Genomic DNA, 11,845 nt, shown 5'->3' on the forward strand with positions numbered 1-11,845 from the left:
TAAGTTGCTGATGTGGTCCATTGCCCCCATTTTTAATTTTTTTTTAATTTTAATTTAATTCATTTTTTAATATACCTTTATTGATTTCAGAGAGAGGAAAGAAGGGGGAGAGAGAGAGAGATAGAAACATCAATGATGAGAGAGTCATTGACCGGCTGCAGCCCGAAACCCGGGCATGTGCCCTGACTGGGAATTGAACCCCAATCGCCTGGATCCTAGATCAATGCTCAACTGCTGAGCTATGCCGGGCCAGGCGCCCCCATTTTTTGATGTGCATTTCTCTACAATTAAAAATTGGTCCCAGAGACAACATTTTGAGGAAACTATATGGGATTTTCTCAAGAGTTTCAATATTGAATTCATTAAATGCATCTAAGAAGAACAATGTTTAATTGCACTTACAATAGACTGTATGAATAAAAAAATACAATAAATTAATATATTAATACTTATCAAAAGTTAGTAGGCAGTACAACATATGTTACATCATTTTGTAGCCACTCAATAATTATTTATTGAATAAATGAATAAATGAACCAATGAAATACATTTATTTCCTCAGGAAGATTTTGTACCATAACATTTTTAGTTCAGGCAGTTTAATCTGGGTACAATGTCCCTGATGTCCTAATTATAATAGCACATAATTCAGCATTATTATTACTTTTTAGTTATTTTATTAAAAAATATATGTGAGAATGATGGTGTTTGTCTTAATGGACTTTAATAATAATAAAATATTTGTTTTTATAATTTTATTAGTTTACATAATCACTGGCATGAGCCAGAGAGTAAATGCTAAAACACTATGTTGCTGAAGCTTTAAGTCTACGGGTTTATTAAAAATCATAAAGGCTTAAATGTAACTCATTAGCAACTCATTTGCCACTGACAAAGGTGTTATTTGAAGACATGGTTAAATGCTCTGCATATCTTAAGGTGTCTTAATATTGCCTGTAGATAATTAAATATGTTTATGTCATTTATTTTCCACTTGCAGGTATAATTTAATTTTTAACTTTGTATTTACTTTCCTAAAAATAAACCAGTATGAGTAAAATATTTATAGTTCCTATGTGCAAAATAAAATTTTTAGTTAAGGCTAAATAATTGTTCAAGTGATCTACTAAGTAAATCAATAGATTAGAAATGCTGCATTTCATATGATCTCACTGATTATAACATCAAACTTGTATCTCATAAGGCAAGCAGTTCCTTTTATTCATTATCTTGGTTGCTAACATGGGCATTTGGGTATCACCATTCTCAGTGAGAACTAATAGGACGGCTGTAATATTTCCTGTTGCTGAAATAGTAGCATTTAATTTATTTAATAATATCTACAAGTTTGAGTCTCTATTAGACTCAAAGCATGGATTTTTAAGTCATGATCCTCTAAGGCTGGCTTCTTGAAGTAATATCTCCGTAATTTTGGTTACTTCTACCAAGGTGATAGCAATATATGGTAGGATTCACCAATCCAGGCATGTTTAGGTGCCGCCTCTGGGCCTGCCTGGTTTAGATGGAGTTCTTCCCTTGTAAAACTGTGTATCGCTGCCGTGTATGTTGATGCCAGGAGGAGAAAGAAGAATGAGCGAAGAGGAAATGAAGATGTAAGTAAGAAACAAGGAAAACTATTAACTAGTAATGGAACTCCAACCTGTTCATCACTGATTCAGCTCCTCACATGGCCTAAAGGAGTTTTTGTGCTGACCATGGATATACTCCGTTAAAAGAGAAATGATTTTGAAGGAGTAATGAAGTTTCTTCAAAACACCTCCAGTGCCCTCACGATTATTGTGACCTTTGTTCAACGATGCCTCATTGTCATACTCGATATTTGCTCATTTCCTTTCTTGCATACCTGTTTGCAGCTGTCATGCCAAGAAGGGTATATCTAACGTTCCCTTAAATATGACTGAGGAAAACCCATCATTATAGTACTTACCATGCTTCTTAGTAATTTGATTTGTCTACAATAAATGCATAATTTTTTTTCTGGATGGTTTTTAAAGGTTTCCTCTTTTGCAGTTGTGGAATGTCTTCCTTTAGTGATGATGCAGGTCATGTGTGCACCCATCTTGGTAACTTCAGTCTGCACGGATCTAGATTAGTCTGCGGTCTCTCTGGGGTTGTTTGCAGCAATGCATTCCCTTGGATTGGCATCACTTTTCTTGTTCTTGTGCAATGCTTCTTGAATATTCTGTAACTTCAAGATATCTTTCACTAGAGTTTTATAGGCATGCTTTATAACCCCTTAAGCATGTAGCATAGCAGTTAATGGTATGGGTTCTGGAGCCATAAATCCCCAGCTTTGAAACAGCTCTGCCACTCAATGCCCATATGACTTAGGGCAAGTTGCCTATTCTCTTTGTGTCTCGGTTTCTTCACTTGTAAAATGGCAGAAACAGCAACAGTTGCCTACCTCCTCCTACCTGTTGTGAAGTTTAAATGACTAATGTGTTAAAGGACTTTGAACAATTCCTGGCACATATTAAGTACTAAATAAAACCTAGCTAATAAGTTCTAAATACTATTAAGTAAATAAGTATCAAATGTTACTTGTGTTGAGTGCCCTGGTACCAAGCAAAATACTTTCCATCTCTAAGCACTGTGCAGTTGGGATTGAGGCTGCACAAGGAACCCTTCCTATCACCTCCTCTTGTTCCTAATTTACATCCCAATTTGTACAGGTTGTTTGAGAGATTTTAGGAGAGTCCTAAGCATGGAGCTTGAGAGGCCACTTGCACAGAAAAGCCCCTGGAACTGGATGAGCTGCAGGTGGGGAGGGGCGGGGCCTCCGGGATCACGGGGCAGGGCCAAAGGTGCGAGTCAGGGGCTGGCGACTCAAACATGGCGCCTGCCTGCCCGCTATGTGTGGGGAGGACTCGCCAAAGGAGCCATGGCCTCCGCCAGCCCTTCTGCCTGGGAGGAAGCCGCCCCTCCGCCTCTCGCCCCGATTCCAGGCAGGTTAGTTCCTCCCCGAGTGTCCCGGGTCCTTTCAGGCTGCCGCCCGGCGCTGGGCTCAGAGGGAGCGTCCGAGTGAGTCCGCGTGTGTTCGTGGGCCCCTTAAGAGGAAAGCCTGGGGCTCCCCTAGCGACAGTCCCTGCTGGTTTCCACAGCCTGAAGCTGTGGGGACGTCTCTTCCCAGCCCTGGAGCCCTGAGCGGGGGGCCCCATGTGGGGCTGGGCCCCTCTCTCCTCCGGGAAACCCCCACCGCCGAGATTCCCTCCCGGGTTTAACCCGAGGCACCTGGTGTGGGCCCGCGGCCGCGTCTCCGCCCCTCCCACCGGTCTCGATGCCTCTTCAGCTCCCTGGCTGTGGGGCTTCTGTTCAGGCAGGTTTCAGGAGGCCCTGAGTGATGGTGGTTCTGTGTTTTAGTTGTAATTTTGATGTGGTTGCGGGAGGCGGCGGGGCCGCTGTTACCCGCGCCACTGTCTTGTGTCTCGTCCACAGGGTAACTCTTGCCTGTCTTCTAATGCTCGCAAGTCATCCTAAGGCCTGGAAGTAACACTTGGTGCAAGTAACTCCTAGTAGTTGTCTATGTAACTCGCCCGCCCACGTCAGGTTTCTAATTCCAAGGGCTTACAGAGGGGGTGAATAGTTTAAAATACAAAGGCTTTAAATGCAGGAAACACGAATTCATTTATTATCATGACAGAACATCTAAACGTTGTGGTAAGTAACTGAACAGTACTCATGAGATGGACTAGGTCTCTCCCTCTGGGAACAACAGTTCCTAATCTGTTTGGAGATGCAACAATTTTTGTCATGTTTTGTGTCCGGGAATTCTGTTGCCCCATATTTATCTCAGAAATTTAAAGGTGAATCCACATTAATTTAGTTTTAAGAATTTTATAATACCTTTTGGGCTATCACAACCTGGGTATCACAAAATGGACTTTGGGACTCACTGGTCAATTTGTAAGTCCCCGTTCACACTTGACAAAAAAAACAAAATACAGGCGCCAACTGTGCTAGCATCCACAGATTTCACTCCCTTCCAGACCCGGCCAGAGATACTACACAGCAACATGAAATAAAAAAGACACACTTCTGTGTTATAAGGCAAAGACTGAGTACAGAGTAGAGAAAAAGAATGAGATTAAACATTGATACTTTTTATAGTCAGAGAACTCACTGTCATTACAAGTCATGAGGATTCTTGTTTAGAGCTGAAAGAACTTGTTACTAAATAGGCTGTTGGAGACCGAATGCCTGGAGGGAGAGGGAGGAGAAGAGGGAACTGGTGGCTGAGTAAATGAGCGGGACTAGCATGACTGACCTGGTCCTGAGACCTTCCAGTTCAGGGGTGAACAAAAGCATTTCGCTTTCTGCCTTCATAAATCACGGCTGACCTGTTCCAGCCAGAGTCTCCAACTAGAGCAGAGCAGAGGTCAGCCTGACATAAACCGACAGACATGAGGCCCTTGCAGATTTATGTAGGTTCGGGAAGATTCTGTTTTTCCTTCTTTCCCTCTCTTTGTTTCCAAACTCCCATCAGAATGCCATAGGGAGCCCTGGGTCTGTCCCAGGAGCCAGGCAGGAGACAACCGACCTTAACATGGCAAAATTAAATCCAGGTTTATTAACTAGTGATCAGAATTTTGTCACTCTGGCTGTTTCTATGTGGGTCGAATACATGTAACTGATATCTTTCTCCTATTGTTTCACAACACTAATTAAATAATGGGTTCACTTTTCTTGTTGAATTTTTAGCTAAGGTGAATGTTACATTAGGTTCATTTATTAATGTAATAAATGCTTGTTGAGTGATACTGTGCTTGTGTGTGTGTGTGTGTGTGTGTGTCTGTATGTGTGAACAGAAACCATCAAAGGCTGATCCCTTAAATATCTCCCACTCTGTGAAGGGAGCTGAAGCTTGTACATGGCAACTCTGACATAAGCCTGAAGGTTATAAAATTTCAAATGGACCATGAAGATGTATAGAGGAAGGAGTGTATAGGCAATCTAGATGGATGAAGCTGTATATGAAAAGGCACAGAGGCAATTAAGTTCATATGTTTATGGGAACTATGTCATTCATTCATTCATTCCATAAATATTTATAAAGTAGCTACTATGTGACAAACACTGTCTTAGACCCTGGAGATCTAGCACTAAACAAGGAAAAATCTTTGTTCTCATGAGACTTACATTCTGAGAGGTAAGGGACAGACAGCAAACAAATCAATTAGATAATTTCAGATAGTATAGGTTTTATGCAGGAAACAACGTAAAGTAATATAGAGCGTGAGTGGTCGGGGAGGAATTTACTTCGACTGCAGAATGAGGTCTGTGATAGGATTGTGGAACTGAAAACTAGAAAGGCCTGTATTGGGGATCCCATGAAACACCTTTTTGGGCATTTCTAGAAAACGCTAAGTACTTTAATTCTTAAATTAGTGAGGTCTGGTGCTCACTTTTCTGACTAATGATGTTTTCTAGAGCCGTGTATAGAGGCACACTTGCATCCAAGCTTGACAGCTAAGTGGACCTGGCTGTTCTATATTTGGGCACTGTTGCATCTTGAGTCGTTTAACTTTATTCAGTTTTTAATGGCCCAGAAGGCTATTCTTGACAAGCTCATCCAGAAGATTTTAAAGAATTTTTTTTAGTCACTCATAAAGTATTTTCAAATCACATTTAAGCTCATTTATTATTTTTACTGGGTTTCACTAACATTACCTCTCATTGAAGTCTATCCACACAGGAATCTATAAAGTTCAACCACTTTTTAGATTTATTTATTTATTTATTTTGGTAAAAATGTCCAAATAGAATTTTAAGTAAGTAAATGTGCCATTTCTTTGCTTCTATACCTAAAAAAGGAAAAGTCAAAATGGACTCATTTCCAGTGGCATAATTTGTCATGCAATGCAAATAAAGAATATTTTAGCTCTCAGGGAGAATTTTTAAAGAACGTTTTAAGCATGTACGCTGTAGAGGAAATGCTTGTTATCTGAATCGATGACTTTTTTTCTTGGCCAAAAACTATTAATTGAACACTATTAGCCTTGTTATACCTCTAAGCATCTATACTTCTCTTAGATTATCTTATTGTTTATAAGGCTTATAGGATAGCTATCTGGAGTATATCTTATGAGAACCTAGTTTTCACAAATTAAAATGAATGACAGCAGAGAAATAGGCCATATTGAGATCACTTGCTGATAATGTATTAGGAGGGAAAGGCCTGAGAATGGAGTGAGACTGGGCTAATCATATTAAGAAAAACAGGAAGAGTAAGGAAATGGGATGGGAGGAGATTGTGCTGGTGTCCAATAAGGACACACCATCCCATGAAATCAGGCCACAGGAGCACACTTGTTAATTTTGCCAATTTTACAGAAACATCACTTATAGAACTGAACACTTATCTAATAAGGAAAAAAGTTATTATTGTTTTTTTAAATGAAATTATAGAGTACACTTTTTTAAAAAAAAAATTATCTTTATTGTTGAAAGTTTTAGACAAGGCTAATGTTAAGGTTGTAAGCATAGATTGAATGCAGCCCCCAAATTACTGTGCTCAGTTATTCTCCTCCTTAGTGTCTTTCAGTTTCTGGAATATTTTTTTCAAAGCCTTCATGCATGGTGAGAGATGCAGCGCAGCAGAGTTTGTGGTGACCAGAGCCTAGGGACTGGTTGCCAGGGAAACGGTAAAGAGACAGATAAAAAAAGAGAAGACAGGGATCGTATATGTAATCATCAGCTTGGGCTGCCACAACAAAATATTGTGGACTGGGTGGTTTAAACAACAGAAATTAATTTTCTCATAGTTCTGGAGGCCAGAAGTCCAAGATCAAGGTTCAGGATGATTTGGTTTCTGGTGAGAGTTCTCTTCCTGGCTGCCTTCTTACTATGTCCTCACAAGGCCTTTCCTTGGTGCATGTGCAGAGAGGGAGGGAGGAAAGGAGGGGGAGAGAAGCAGAGTGTGCCAGCTCTCTGGTGTCTCTTCTTGTAAGAACACTAATCCTATTGGATCCGGGAATCACCCTTATGACCTCATTTAACCTTAATTGCTTCCTTGGAGGCTCCCTTCTCCAAATGCAGCCATACTGGGAATTAGACCTTTAATATATGAACTGTGGGGGCCACAAATATTTAGTTCATAAAATACAGAAAAAGAAAAAAGAAATTTCTAACTGAAGCAAAAATTAGAGAAGTGTTACTACAATTGAACAGTAAACTCTCGAGCTTCCCGGCACAGAAGGCAAAAAGGGAAATATAATAGGTCGTATGAATTTGTCAGTGGGTAATCTCTTGGACATCTTAAGCCTTATTTTCTCTTATTGTATGTTTTTGTTTGTTAAAGCAATTTCAGGCATTGACAGTAAGGGTGGGGGTCAGGGAGGGATGTATTTTGGGGCTAGAAAGTCTGTCGTACTTCATACTACACTCTAGATGTTTTTTTCAACATAGAAGGCTGATTTCAGACACTGCTTTTATTCCTTGGAGCCTATGTGGAAGATGCCAGGAAGTACATGTTCTGGACTGGAGCTGGATTTATTGCTGCTAGAATTAAAGATTGAGTTCTTGGAACTTCGATGCATATGCAGGATTTTTTTTTTAAGTGGAAAGTCACAATCCTGCAAGCAGATTGTTTCAAATCTCAGGGGGAATTACAAACCCTATTGTTGGTTCAAGTTAATAACATACTTTTTACTAAAAGTGCTAAAGAAGATCACTTGTGTTAATTCTTCTGTATTTATATTTTTTAAGATGATTTTATTCTGAAAATTACATCTATGGGATGGCTGGAGGTGGCTTATTGGTCACAAACTATAGTTGACATTTTAGTTGCCCTGAGTTGGTCAATATAATGTACACAGTGCAAAGGGTCAGAAATTATTTGAATGATGACTGCATAAATAATTCATATTTAGTTCTTAAATCATTTGTGCCATTTTCAATTTTTTTTTAATGTTCACTCCAAGATATGTTTATTGATTTTTAGAAAGAGAGGGAAGGAGAGAGAGAAGGAGAGAAACATCGATCTGTTGCCTCCTGTATGTGCTCTGACCAGGGACTGAACCCACAAAACCTAGGTGTGTGCTCTGACCAGGAATCAAACCCACAGTCTTTTGGTGCGCCAGGATCACGCTCCAACCAACTGAGCAACTCAGCCAGGGCTTGTTTTTTTAAAAATTTAAATTATGCCATATTGTTTTTAATTAAGTACAAAGACCCTAACAATCACATCACCTGGAGATCATTTTACCCAGCACTCTGTCCAGCTGTCAGTCTCTTGTCTCTCCTTCAGCAATGGTGAGCTGGATCCCTTTCCCTCTGGGAAGAGAAATCCATGGGTCGTCACCTTTGCCAATAACAAAGCTGTTCCCTTTGCCATGTTTCACATGAACCCATTAAAAGAACCAGGGTGTCTCTCTCAGTTGGGGATCACACCCATTCTTTCCAGGCTAGCACCTCCAGTAACTGCACACAGGTTCCCTGTGAAATCAGTAACCTTGCCAGTTTCCAAATCAATCCGAATGGTGCCATTCACCTTGATGAGGGGATCAGGGTAAGGGTTGGTGTGAGCATCTCAGGTCACCGGGTGAGGGATTCCTCTTGTGTCCTTAAAGATCCTTCTCACTTTGCACAACTTGTGCTTGGCTTCCTCACGTGTAATATGATGGAAAGCCAAGCGACCTTTGGTGTACAGAAGAGACTGAAATTCTCTTTGGTCTTGTCAATGCTGAGATACCTGTTAAACCAGAGGGTAGGTTATATCATTCAGACCCTACCATCAATCTCAATGAACTGCTGCAGACAGGTCTTGACCTCACCTCCCTTCAGAGCATACAGAAGTCTGTTTAGAAAACGATGAGAGGGAGGCATTCTCCCAGCTTGGGGGTCTGGTAGGTGTGCGAGAAGCAAACACACCAGTCAGCTTATCCACACCCAATGCTTTGGAGCCGCTCCGCGCTTCATGTGCTTCTTGGGACAGAGAGCCATGGCTGTGCTAGCCACAAAAAGAGAAATTTCAATTCTTTTTAGCTCATCTAAACTTTCTTTGTGTTCAACTTGGTTCTTAAATCTACTTTGTTTCCTCAAAATGGTAGAAAGTGAAAAAAAAAAATTTCCGAGATCCTTTCCAAAGGGCAAATTCAAGATCTGTATCTAAAAGTAAAACAAGTACATTGTAAATGTCCACATTTAATTCCTTCCTTCATCCTTTTGCTCATTTATAACTTGACCAATTTTTATTGAGTACCTTCTACATACCAGAGTATTTGTAAGGCTCTGGATAAAGTCTGGTCTCTTGGAACTTCCCTGCTATTAAAACGCAGGGCTGTCTGACAGCTGCCATCCTGCAGAAATGTACAAGTTTGCTGGAGCACTGGGGGGGGGGGCACCTTTTCTAGATGAGAAACTTTGGGTTAGTTTCTGGAGAAAGTGGTCTAGGACCTGAAAGATGAATAGAAGCAAGGTATGGGAAGGGCAGGGAATTCCAGAAGTGACATTATATGCATGGGAACAAATGGTTCTAAGGCGAGGCAACACATATGAGTGATAACTGACAGTGTGACACATGGCACAGTGGAATACAGAGTGAAAGTGGGGCCCGGAGGGAGGCTAGGATAGAACTTTGCATGTCATACTACGTAATTTGACACTGTCTCCTAAAAGCTCTCCTAAAACCTTTGAAGGATTTTAGCCATTGGATTGGGGGGATCAGATCTGTGTTTTGAATGACAGTACCAGTAGGGAGGAGTGTGGCAAATGACTTGAGGGTGGGGTGCAAAAACCATGGTCGGGGATCAAGTTAGAAACTATTGCAGTAATCCAGGCAAGAAGTGATGAGGTCCTGAACTAGACAGTTAACTATTTCCCAAAGATATAAAAACAAATGTCTTACACAATCCTGGGCCAGATGCTTTAAACAGCTATTTAGAGGAAAGCAGATAATATCTGCTTGCAGTCAGAGCTAATTAATTTCTTTCTTTCTCATTAAAAAACCCAACAACCTGTCAATGCAATTTCAAAGCTATATGATATTTAGAACTCTCTAAGAAAGAACAACAGATAAACAGATATTAAATCATCCATGTTTACAGATAGTCTACTCCTTTTCCAGGCAATGCCGTTAATCAGAACCAAACTCCTACATTTTAATCATAACACATTCTGTTATCTGCCAATGTATTTTCAAGTCTATGCAGGTATGACCATATGCCACAATGAACAGATGAACTGGAAAGATCAAAGCTATTTGATCTGGTCCTGTGATTTATAATTTCCAAATCAACATGAAGAGAAAATAGCAGGCATCAAACATTCATCTATGCTTGTACCAGGTCATACACTGTAATTCTATCCAAGTACAAGTTTCCATGGTAAACAGGGCAAGACTTGCCAACACTTCACAGGTTTCCAAAAAGTGGCTATGTCCCTCTTGGGAGGACTTTGTAACTGGAAAAGAAAATCTTCACAGATGAAATGTCCAGCAAAATAAAGTCACAGACTGTATTTCTACAGCAGGCCTTTTGCCAAATGTCTCATCAACAAGTATGGCGCTGGCAGTGACCCGTCCTATGGTAGAGGTGGTAGAATGCTCCCGCCAAATCTTGTTTTCATTTGCTCACAGCTTCCTAGGAAAAAAAAAAAAGTCTAACTTTGAGTTGAAATTTTCCACGTTTCATCCTGGTCCAAAGGTGACTTAAAAAAAATTTTTTTTTTTGGAAAGTTGAATTGAAGTCAATTGAAATTTGTAAAGTTTAGTCATTTGGGGAGCTGTGTGTACACAAAGATCTCACTGGTAACACCAAAAAATTACATTTTCCCTTTCCTTGTGACTTTTGGAAGACTAACTCCTTTTGGCTGTTTCTTTTGAAAGAATTTAACCCTAAGTTACAGGGGCAGAAAACCAACCTTTTTTTTTTCAATTTACTTAAACAGATTTTTGTCCATGAAGAACTAATGAAGTAAGACTTTACATATTAAATCCACTAGTAATTAAAAAAATAAAAAATATCATTATATAATCTGACAAAGAAAATATTTACAAATAATGAGTTTAATTTAATTAAATTCAACAAATCTACTAAGTACCAGGCAGTGAGATGCTAAGTGAGTGCCCATTGTTTGAGGTAATAAAGCTGTATAAAGTAGTTCCTGTCCTCAAGGATATATTATTTGGTAGTGGAGATAAGAGTAATAAAAAAGGCACTAATATTAGGCAGACTACAATAAGTACTAAAGCAGAGGTATAAGCAAAGTCATGTGGGACCACAGAATTGGGAGAAATTAATGTCAATTGCAGGCTAAGACTAGTTTATTCTGGGTTTTGAAGGTCAGAGAGTGTCAAAGATCAGTGGGTTGGGAAGGGCATCTCAGACATGGGACTAGTGTGAGCACAGCCTCTGAGCTTAGAAGTGAGACTAGTCAGGGCCTTGGCCGGGTAGCTTAGTTGATTAGAGTGTTGACCCCATACAGCAAGGTTGTGAGTTTGATCCCCTATCAGGGCACATACAAGAAGCAACCAATGAATGCATCGATATGTGGAACCACAAATCAATCTCTCCCTCCCTCCCTCCCTCCCTCCCTCCCTCCCTCCCTCCCTCCCTCCCTCCCTCCCTCCCTCCCTCTCTCTTTATAATCAATCAATAAATTTTAAAAAAGAAAAGAAATGGGACTAGTCAGGGTGACTGGAGTGTTGGATATGATAGAAGAAGGAAGAGAAAATAAAGTTAGGAAAAGTTAAAAAGTTAGGCTCAGAGTTTCTCTATGGGTATGTTGGGGTGGATGGTTCTTTGTCGTTTTAGGGATTATGTATCCCTGACCTCAGCTTTCTAAAAGTCAGTATTGCTCTATGTTGTTTTGATCACTGAGAATTCCC

General features: G+C 40.1%; 1 pseudogene across 1 annotated transcript; it reads right to left on the reverse strand.

Moving 5' to 3' along the window:
- Nucleotides 1–8,220: 8,220 nt before the first annotated feature.
- On the reverse strand, nt 8,221–8,961 carry LOC308548851 (small ribosomal subunit protein eS4 pseudogene; annotated as a pseudogene). The gene has a single exon. The product of its transcript is annotated as a small ribosomal subunit protein eS4 pseudogene (transcript).
- Between the last annotated feature and the right edge of the window lie 2,884 nt (nt 8,962–11,845).

This window comes from Miniopterus schreibersii, assembly GCF_964146895.1.
Source record: "Miniopterus schreibersii genome assembly, chromosome: 19".
In the NCBI taxonomy this organism is placed as follows: Eukaryota; Metazoa; Chordata; class Mammalia; order Chiroptera; family Miniopteridae; genus Miniopterus; species Miniopterus schreibersii.